At 38.5% G+C, this 9,677-nt stretch overlaps 1 long non-coding RNA gene across 2 annotated transcripts; it reads left to right on the top strand.

Annotated features, from left to right (window-relative positions):
* Positions 1–2,162: 2,162 nt before the first annotated feature.
* LOC141364274 (uncharacterized) lies at positions 2,163–9,451 on the top strand. Of its 2 annotated transcripts, XR_012369956.1 has the most exons (6): positions 2,163–3,036; positions 4,040–4,116; positions 6,369–6,415; positions 6,506–6,647; positions 6,860–6,985; positions 7,964–9,451. It is a non-coding gene; the product is annotated as an uncharacterized lncRNA (long non-coding RNA). The 2 variants fall into 2 exon arrangements; XR_012369955.1 differs by lacking the exon at positions 4,040–4,116 and having other exon boundaries at positions 2,171–3,036; positions 7,964–9,450.
* Positions 9,452–9,677: the final 226 nt, after the last annotated feature.

Below are 9,677 nucleotides of genomic sequence, written 5' to 3'. Positions count from 1 at the left end.
ATATTGCACACCTCTTATGCTATAGAAATAGCCTCTTCAATCAATTTATAGGGTTGGACCTAAACTCTATAGTGCTCCGGCCCCCCAGGGTAAGGTTTGGGGGAGCCTGGCATAGAGGATGTAGCATCTGTTGATTCGCCTCATGAGGAGGAGGATGAAAAGCCTGAAAGACCAATGTTCTAGCCACATCAATAGGAACCTTGGGAACATAACCCGGTCTTGGGTGTAAAATAGCCTTAATTTTGCCTGAAGCAAACTCCAAGCATGAAAAAGAAGTTGATAAGCTTGAAAGTTGCCCACTCTCTTCAGAGGCTAACCTCAGTGACAGATGTTAAGAGAGCCCTTTCAAAACTACTTCCAGATCCCATGTTGGAACACTGCTAACGTTTACTGTTACTGAGACAGTATTAACCACGTCACGTCAAAATAAACCATAAACCAAAAATAAACATGAATGTTTGTTTATTCGGTTACTAAACATAGAACAAAATATATGTACAGAAAATTCATTACAAACAGACAAAAATGGTAACCAAACAGGTGTAGGTTGAAGTGCCCCCTCAGCACTTGGTGCCCTACGTGTGATGCGCGTTATGGGAGCGGCGGCGCTGCTGATAGTAGATAAACCGGTTAGTAGGATAAAAAACGGTTTTATAAAAATTTCAGAACTGAAACCACTGGGCAGTTTGGATCTAAATGTTTGTCACTACACCAAGTAGTGAATAGTTTCCATTTTAAAATAGCCTTAATTTCGTCTGGAGCGAACTCCAGGCATGACCAAGAAGCTGAAAAGCTTGTAAGTCACCCACTCTCCACATACCATACACTTTTGTAGCTCCAGATTTCACTCTCTTCCTGAAACACACAGATTTTGTATGAAAACTCATCAATTTGAAAAGCTCTGTGTCCCTGATTGGCCAGCTAATCTGTACGGTGTGATTGGCCTGAATACCTCTGACGTCAGCTGGAAACGTGACGCTTCATGTAAGAGTCGGTCATAAGGCAATGCAGGAGTTAACTATGTATTTTGTTTTCTCCACTGAGAATTTTAACCCCACTTATAAGTCCAATTCTCTACATGAATGATCCCTGACTGCATTTTATTAACTATGCATTTCATATTCCTTCCAATGACCCCTAGTGCTCCAGGATCAGCGAACAATGATTTGAATATGCTTTATTGATGCAAATATGTCATTAATCATTGTTATGAAAAGCAATGACTATTTACACTTTCCTGAGGAGTCCCATTCCTCAATCTCACTATAACTTGATATATAATTCCCTATCTTCACTTCAGTATTTCTTTCCATTAAAAATTCTTTAATCCAATTATAGTCTTCCCTGTATTTCCATGTGCTTCAGCTATATTTATTCAAAAGTGTGCTTCTTTTGTTTTTAATCAGTTTGAGCCAGTGTCTCTTGCTTGTTTAAAAGACATAATTGACAAAATAATTCCACTTGTTTGCCCCACATACATTATTTCCCAGTTTTCCTGAAAAAGAGGTTTGAATATGGAAAGAAATTAGACTCAATATTATTAACAAATACATGCACATTTATCTGTGAACTGGATGCATGTTACAAATGTATTTACTATCCACGAACAAATGTCTTTAGATTTGAATATGTGAAATTCAGAATTTGAATGAACGTGTATCGATTTGTACAAATGTACAAATACACATGTTTTATTGTGTATTCAAATATCATAATTTGCGCGTGCAAAAAGGGAGATGTGCATTTGTGGATCAGGTGACACGCGTGCATTAATCCCGTTCTGTTCATTTGTATATTGAGACTTTCATTTCGCCGTTTAAAGCATTTTATGAGCCAAATACAAACAACTATCAATGAATGAACTAAAAAGATGTCTTTGATTTTGTGTCTGCGAATTTTAATATTTACGTGAATGTGCATTGATTTGTACAAACAGAGACATATTTGTGAATTCAGTTGGCATATTTCGTATCATTATTTCACAATTTGTGCACGCAAAAAAGAGGATGCGCATTTGTGGATCAGGCGACGCGCGTGCATTAATCCTGTTCTGTTCATACGAGTTTTGAGACTTAAGTTGCGTGGTTTGCATTGAAAGATCCACGAGCACAGATGTGCTATGAAAACAGTCAACACTACACTCTAAAAAATCCGGGGTTATTTTTTCTACCCAAATGTGGGGTTAAGCCATTTGGGTAATTTTTTGGGGTTATTTTCGCAGTCTTGGGTAGTTTTTTGGGTAGTTTTATGTAACCCCACCACTGGGTTATTTTCTGGGTAATTTTCACTGAGAGTGGAATCAATACACCCCCTCCCCCTCCCGGACTCAACAACCCAGCTCATTGGGTCAAAGCAACTCGGCGCAGATTCAGGTGCAGCACCGGCTGACTGAATTTGAGGTGGATGCAACACACACTAATATTTGGAGAAATAAGGTTCGTATCAACATATTTATTCATATAACATATATTTTTAAACCTATTTATACACGTATCATAATATCGAGGGCTATATAAAGACGTAAGTGCCATTACATTCAGTTTTACATGGCATTAAATACGCCGCCAGCTTCGTTCGTTTAGGTTGGCTTGTTTGATAGGCCCGTTGGATAGTAAATACGTTTTGTGCTGTTTTTGTTTAATGTTTTAAACGTCCCCTTTGGACAAAGCCTTAAGTTTCTTCTTAACTAACGTTATATGACGACATTTACGTTACTTCAAAGCCCAGTTAACTAACTTAAAACGAGATTAATATAAGTTAAAGTAAATGCATTCTTTGCTTTTTCAGATTATTAAAATGAGATTTTTGACAATTACAGCCCGTAACAAATCTCTGGTAATTAATTTCTGAAAACCATTTTTTGTACACGAACAGTTAAAGCAGCCTATCCCCCGCTGTACATCAGTGCTGCTGCTGGGTCAAATCAACCCCCTTCATGGATCATCTGTCGCGGGGATTTTGGATCGTCAGAAGGAGAAATACAGCAGGACTTTACAAGCAGACATTCTTCAGCGGTTCTTTTCTGGTGAAATAAAGGTCTGTATTTGTCTTTGTATCATTTAATCGATACCTATTGGCAAAAGTGTTGTCCAAACGAGGGCATTTCATTACGTTTAGTCAACAACATCAGTCGAGTGCTTGAAATAACTTTTTGTGAGCAGATGCGCGTTTTTACCACAGAACGGGGTAACGTTGGACAATATATTTAATATTGTAATAATGGCGATTAACATTGGACTATAATTATACTTTATTATTATGAGTATAGACCGTTTCATCGGACGCACGGGTGTCGCGGGTACGCGTCTGGCGTTTACTTCCGGTTTAATGGTCTGACTAGTGCCTCAGATGAATTCTGGAACAAATTACATCGTCAAAAATAACTAATGTTTTGGTTTCCTAAAGGCGTGGGGAGACGTCGATCATTACCATGTGAAGGGAGGTTTGATAGCCGATTTGTAGTTAACAATGTATACATTAGTACACATGTTACTTAGCAACGTTAGCTCAGTGTAGTTTTTATACGCTTTAGCTATGAAATAAGAACTGAGGTAATTTACTTGTTGTTTATTTTGCTTGGTTTCAGAAATTAACTACTCTAAAAAGACTTTGTTGTTATTTATTCTTAGCGGAGTTTACCGGAAGTTGTTTATAAATGACAGGATTCAACTAACTTTAAAATGTCCATTAAAGCCTAATCACACTCTGTGACATTCAAATCTGCCTCCGTGCTTATCCAGCGAAAGCAGTTTACGTGTAACGTAACGTATGAAACAAACATTCAGATATGTTATTCTGGAAGTACTGGAATAAATCTTTATAGTTCAAATATAAACACTGCTGTCTACGAAACGATCAAAAGAGATTAAATCGTCTTTTCGACAGTGACAATGCTTCAAATATAGTTTCTCTTAAGTGCAACATTAATGTTAGCAGGTGGTGACAAGAAAATTAAAGGTGGGGTGCATGATCTCTGAAAGCCAATGTTGACATTTGAAATCACCTAAACAAATGAATAAGTATGAATGGTCTATTACAGGGGTGGCGAATGTCGGTCCTGGAGAGCTGCAGTCCTGCAGAGTTTAGCTCCAGCTCTAATCAAACACACCTGAACAGGTAATCAAGGTCTAAAGAGTTACTAGAAACCTTCAGACGGGTGAGGTTTAGGCTCTGTTTACACGTACATGGTTATTTTAAAAAACTGAGAGATTTACCTTTGTTTGTGGCCCTCGTTTACACGCAAACGGAGAACTCGCCTCTGAAACAGATTGTTTCTTAAAACTCCGGCCAGAGTGGAGACCTTGAAAATCTTCGGTTGCACGTAAACTGAGACAAACAGATGTTTAAGCAGGCAACGTCACAGAGTATGCGCCAGAGCTTGCACCTACGTCAAAAGTGCGACCTATGTTTACATGGGACTGCTACTCTGAACGCTTCCAAGATCACATTTATGTTCGTGCAAACTCGTTTTGTGTGTTTGTATTTGCAAATACAGCTGCTCCATTATGTCGAGGAGCAGAGACGAGTGCTCGGAGGTCAGAAATTTTACGCGTGGTTGACTTCATGTGGCGTTGCAAGAACCGACAGATGAATGATGTCAAAGTACCGCGAGAGCGATTTGAAATTAGACCTCTACGTGTGATTCCTCAACTCGCTCTCGCGGTACTTTGACGTCATCGATCACCTACTGCAACAACTCCTCCCTCCAAAATGAAGAACCAGTTTGCGTCACCACCAGCGCTGCCGGTGATTGGCTTATGTGGGCTTGAGCTTCTCTTGATGGCATATATGTAGGGCTGCAGCTATCGATTCTTTTTGTAATCGATTAATCTAGCACTGAATCGATCGATTAATCGAGTAATCGGATAAAAATTTTGTTTGTGTTTTTAAACAACCAAAACAAATAATGCATAACGAAAATGACGTGGCTGTAAAATGTTCAAGCATTTGGCTTTTATTTCTAAAAAAACCAGAGGTATTTGGCTCCAAAAAATAAGCCTATTAATTTAAAAGTTTATAAGTGCCAGTGCCAACAATTAAGCACTTTAATTTATTAATATGCATAACAGGTTTCATGCTGTAATCTAGCACTGACATCAAAGTAAATATCTGGTTTATGTACATTTCTACACCTGCAGCATTTACCATTAGGCTACTAACATATCTAATATAATATATCATTTCTGGGGTGAGCCTATTTGCTATGGTAACAACCTGTGTGTGTGCGCGCGCACGTGCACCTGTGTTTCTGTGTGCACGCGTGCTGTGCTTGAGGAAGAGTGACACCCCAGTCAGACGTTCAGTTGCTTCATTGCATTTTGGTACGGCAGAAAAACATACATTCCTTTCAATAGAACGCTGCATTTGGTTTGCATCACTTGCATTGCGGTGCATTTTAGGTTAAGAATCCGTTCGAAAAAACGCGTTACGACATCACGTCCCGCTGTATACAGTAAATGCATGCTGAAATTATTGTTGCGTGGCTACATAAAAGTTTAAGCATATGTGATGCATTGCGTGATCGGTCTGACTCGCGTAAGAGAGAATAACTTCCTTATGCTAAACTCCAATAAAACAGAGATTATTATTATGGAACAAAATATGTCAGATTACAAGTTGCCCATATATGATTGCACTGTGGTGCCGTTTTTTTGGTACACACACCTGTAAAGTGCATGCGTGTTTGTGAAGGGGTTCTTTTTTAAGCAATTGAACGTGAATACGAAAACATCAAAGCTAAACATCATATCTAGTCAAACCGCATAATGACATCGCTACAAATATAGTATGGGATTAAAATCAGCGAAAGCTATGTTACCTTGTTTCATCGACGCTTGGTGAAACAGCAGTGGATGTTTTCGGTTCAGATGCTGAATGTAATGATCCCAAACTTTAAACATTCTCTCTCTGCCGTTTATGGACATATTCGCTCCGCCATCGCGCCAACTAAATTCAAAATGTACCACGCAAAATGTACGCGAATCAGATCTCGGCGCGTGTAGTGCGCGTCATAGGAATTTAACGAGGCTTCGAGGCAGAATTTTTGCCTCGAGGAATTTTTTGAATCGAGTAAATCGAGTAACTCGATGAATCGTTTCAGCCCTACATATATGCACGCGTACGTGTAAATAAACACCTTTCTGAAAACTGACATGTGTGCACGATATTATTTTTGAAACCGGAGAGGTTGAAATGTCCGTTTGAAAATAGCCGCCCACGTGTAAACATAGCCTTAATCAGGGTTGGAGCTAAAAACTGCAGGGCTGTGGTTCTCCAGGACCGACGTTCGCCACCCCTGGTCTATTATCTATATTGATAGAAAAAAAATGCATCACTTACAGCTAAAAGTTTGTGTTTTTCTGTTTTAGGTGGTCTGAGTTTCCATGAGTTTCCTAGGCTAACTACCCCAGGCATGGTACGTTAATATACTGTCCTTATCATATGGTAACAAGAGTTTTATTTAGTCTTTTTTTAGAAGTTGTTTTTTTGTTATTTTTGCATTTAGATTGCACAAGACTTTTACACATTACACCAGGATGCAGCTCCAAAACTCTTCGAGAAATGGCTCTCTTGATATACCGATAGGATCTTGCATTTTTCTAAACCAGAAGCAAAGCTTCCATGTTCAGTTGAGGAGATGACACAAGGTAAAGTTTCTCAACTATTTTGATATTATGGGCCAGATTTACTAATAGCAATTTAATAAAGACACCCACTGATAAATTAATGAAGAAAAATTTTGACAATAATTGCTGTTGGGATATTTGGCACTTTCTCCATTCATCTTCATTTATTTGAAATGCCAGACAGTTAACCGACATTATCTGAACATATTGCTTTTCAATTTCTGCTGCTACAGATGCAAAGGGATATCTTGCATTAAAGCTGCTCCCTGTTTTGCTTCCACCTCCACCCTTCAAAACTGCCAGAAAAAGTCCGGCCCAGCATTGATGATGGCAAAAAAGCTTTCATCGACATTCAGCCTGTAAGTACAAATCAAGAAATTTACTTTAATACTTTATTTACCAGGTATTTAATTAAACTACCATTCAAAAGTTTGGGACTTTTATGGCGCTTTTCCATTGCATAGTACCCCACGGTTTAGTCTAGTCTGGGTCGGGTCTGCTCACCTCACTTTGGCGTGGTTAGCTTTTCCATTGAGTTTAGTATCACTTCGCAAGTGGGAGGGATTATAGGCGTGTCGTTATATTTGCGCTGCATACTGCTGTGACGTCATACAAGTGAGAGGAGAGCGTCGTGGTATATTCCCATACGTTTATTTATTTCTCAGTCCGCTACAAAATTAAAATTGGCCACCACAAATAGATGTTTGCACATCGCGTTTATCACTACCTCTGTCTGTATCACATGACAGTTTCTGTTCAAACACCCGAGGCCTCACTGAAGTTGTGTTTAGGCATATATGCAGATGTGCGTGTCGTGAATGTGCCGCCACAAACTGCAATTCTCGAAAAAACTGTTATGGTGCCCCTGATTCTCAACCTGTGAATGTTTTTCATCGCTAAAAGAGAGTTTGGGAACTTATAGCAGAGCACAGATGACAACATGTTTGCTCGAGACAGCGCAAGCTAGCACTAAAGGTAAAGCTAACAGCGATGACGCTGTTAGTGACGTTTCTTTCAGACCATTCAGTGATCTACAGTGTTTTTGCGTCACATTTGGTATCAGCTCGGGTCGCTTGGAACCCCAACCGAGGTGGTACGAAAAAAAGTATCGGGTACCACGTACTGCACCTAATGGAAAAGCTCCCAAAAGTAAGCTGACCGACCCAAACTAAACCAAACCGTGGGGTACTATGCAATGGAAAAGCGCCATATGTTAATAGTGGCTGTCTTAAAGTGGGCAAGATCAAGGTGTAATAACTCCCAAACCCATCACCCATACCCACACCCTGACACCCCCCAAGTTTCACCTTAACTCATTTGCATTGTGTGTCCTTTAGGTTGGAACAAATATGATGGAGTACCTCCAGCAGGCTGAAGCATCAGGACTTTACCCTTATTTCCTGTCACTTGAAAATGGACACATGAGTCCCAGGCATTCGTCATCCTTGGAGGAGAAACTTTGGACAAGGCACTTTGATTGGGGTAGTAGAAGCACTACATTCTTGCAAGTAAATGACAAGAGGTTTTTTGAATAGACTGGGTTTCAGTTACAAGAGTTATCATTTTAGTTTTTTTTTACAGACTTAAAGGTGCTCTAAGCGAATCTGTGTGACGTTACTTTTTGTTGATGTTTGAACTGTTTTCAAAAAAACGGAGCGTAGCTAACTCCTTCCCTCCCTTCCGTGCTTTCATGAACGCGTCCAACCCTCACCCCCAAATGCTTCTTGTCGTTAATTGGCTGGAACACTTTGTTATCCTTTCTGGTAGTAGGTTTGGCCACTTTATTTTTATTGCAGTTTGTGGAGCCTAGGCTGTCTAAAGATATCACGTTTTTTACAGTTTGATCAGCGGACAGGCAGCCAGCAGATAGTGAGGAGATGTTTGCTGTATGTAACAAAAAATGTTTTATGGTCTAAAACGCGTGAATTAGAGCACCTTTAAAGAAGAGTATTACTTGATGAATATTAATGACATGTTAATGAAATGTTACACTGGCAAAATGCTGTATTTCATAGTTTTTTTGTGTGTGTTCATAATGTAGACTAAAACAACACTGCTTTGTAACAAACAGTTGTTCTTAAAGGTATTTAATGAATTTCATAATTTTTTTTTAAATGTTAAAACGTATAGAGGCGGTTTCACAGACAAGGATAAGACTAGTCCTTGACTAAAGTAAATGTAAGAGCTGTCCAAACTGAAAACTACTTGCACTGACATATCTTAAAATACACCAGTGCCCTTTGTTTTCCCTCAAAATGCACACAAGTAATGTTTTATTAAGATATGTTTGTTCAAACTTGTTATATTTCCTAATTAATAACTAAGGATTAGTCCTGGCTTAAGCCAATCCCTGTCCGTGAAACCACCCCTTACACTTTTGCAATTAGAGGCAAGTGAAGAAGTTGTTTAAAATTGTTTAAAAATGGAATTTTATTTATTGTATTTATAGTTTTGTATGATCTCCTGAATTTTTGATTGAGCTATTGTGTGCAAAGTGTTTGTACACACATTGTATTTGTTACATTACACAAAGTGTAATATGCTAAAAAATATTAATGAAAAATAAAGTTAATACAATGTTGACCTGTTTGTTTATCTTGTGGTTTTTAATTTTAAATGATAATTTTAAAAGGAATAAAAATAACCCTATATACATTTTTAACCCATTTATGAAGTCAAATTAACCCATCATTTTAGTAAAAAATAACCCAAGTTTTGGGTAGAAAAAACAACCCATTGGCTGGGTTAAAATTATTAACCCAACTTCTTGGGTTAATTTAACCCCATATGGGTTCTGTCCTATATTTACCCTGCAGTTAGGTTAAAAACAACCCAATTTGGGTTGTTTTTAACCCATTGTTTTTTAGTGTGTAGGTGTCAGTCTAACGGAGTTTCACACATGGCGGTGAATTCTGTTTTCTGTGTTTCCCTTTAGTCTGGTGTTTTTATAGCATTACGTTTATTATCTATATATATTAAATGTTTTAATGGCTTGGCTACTGAGATGTGTTTGTGTGCATGTATGTAATGTATCTTTATTGTCCTTTAATG

The sequence above is a fragment of the Misgurnus anguillicaudatus genome, chromosome 6 (assembly GCF_027580225.2).
Source record: "Misgurnus anguillicaudatus chromosome 6, ASM2758022v2, whole genome shotgun sequence".
Taxonomy (NCBI): Eukaryota; Metazoa; Chordata; class Actinopteri; order Cypriniformes; family Cobitidae; genus Misgurnus; species Misgurnus anguillicaudatus.
Note: the sequence above shows the minus strand (reverse complement) of the source record. Positions and strands in the feature narration are given on the sequence as shown.